This window comes from Sinocyclocheilus rhinocerous, unplaced genomic scaffold (assembly GCF_001515625.1).
Source record: "Sinocyclocheilus rhinocerous isolate Xijiao unplaced genomic scaffold, SAMN03320098_v1.1 scaffold1, whole genome shotgun sequence".
Lineage (NCBI taxonomy): Eukaryota > Metazoa > Chordata > Actinopteri > Cypriniformes > Cyprinidae > Sinocyclocheilus > Sinocyclocheilus rhinocerous.
Window position 1 is genome coordinate 514,572 of NW_015638974.1, and position 1,510 is coordinate 516,081.

Here is a 1,510-nt window from a genome sequence, read left to right on the forward strand (position 1 = left end):
GCATTTGAGGTGCGTCATCACGCGCGCTTGTATTTAGGCAGAGCTGTGCTATAAATATGACTCACAGGGATCACTGACACAACTTCTGAAGATAATAAACATCATTCCACCTTTAACGTCAACTAAACAATACTCGCTAACAATAGGCTATGCTGAGTGCCTAATAGTTGTTTACAGGCTATAGTTAAAAAAATAATACAGTTCTGTTTTGATCATGTTAAGGACCAGCTCACAATACTTGTTAAAACTTAATTTTCACGAGTTCCTAAGTTAAGCAGCCCACTAATGTAGTCCCTAAAATAAGTTTTCAAAGCATAAAAGTGAAAACTTTTGAAATAAACAGAATAATTTTCCACCAAAAGTTCATAGTTCTTAGATGAAGATGGGTACAGGACAATGACGCCTTTGTGTTTATGCGCGTGCTGTTTTAGTGAGAGAGGAAGAGAGAGAGAGAGAGAGAGAGAGAGAATTAGAACATGAGGATTGTGTTTGAATCATTGATGATTCTTTTCAGTTGGTGCAGCTCATGTTTCTGTGTAGTGCTTCTGTAGGTGTTACACAGTTTAGAACCCCAACCCTTTAGACCAGGGGTGCCCAAACTCGGTCCTGGAGGGCCGGTGTCCTGCAGACTTTAGCTCCAACCCTAATCAAACACACCTGAACCAGCTAATCAAGCTCTTATAGGCATACTAGAAACTTCCTGGCAGGTGTGTTGAGGCAAGTTGGAGCTAAACTCTACATGACATCGGCCCTCCAGGACCGAGTTTGGACACCCCTGCTTTAGACATACAAACAAGGGGCAAAAAAGTGACTGAAAAAGAAAAAAAAAGATGAAAAGAAAAGTGCCCCATGTATTTAAAATGAACAGATTCAGCCACCAGCTGAATATGGTTATGGGGTTGCTGATGATCTAGACTGCCCTCTTCCTGAATCTTGATTCAAATGGGCAGACCGTAGTCAAAGTCAGATGCCATGACTGACCCATACCAGACAGTTATGGATTATGTCAGGAAACATGCGATGATGAACGTCTTGAGATGTCCCAGGAAGTACAACCTTTGTTTTGCCTTTTTAGTTATGAAGACAAACAAAAATTATTAAATAAGTCTTTAACTCAGAATGAAGTTCCCTGACCTGTAAAATAAATCCAGACTGGATTATCCAGTATTCTTTCTTTGTAGCCTACTTAATAGAGGGTGTGGTATTTGATAGGTTCAAGGAGATCTATAATATCAAAAGACTGATAGCATTTCCATTCATCTCAGTCGCAATTGTCAAGAAGACATGAGATGACACAATTTCATCATACATTGCTACTTCTGATTGGTGAAGTTACGTCAGAATGGCATCTGCTAGCAGGGGCTAACTGGCTAATGCTAACCAACAAAATCCTAACCATTTGTTCCGGTGTCTTTTATCTAAATTTCCTTGCATGCCATTACTCAGAGTCATCATTGATTGGTCCAAACCCTTTGTGCCCTACTGTTTTTTACCAAAGTTAGATTAGCAG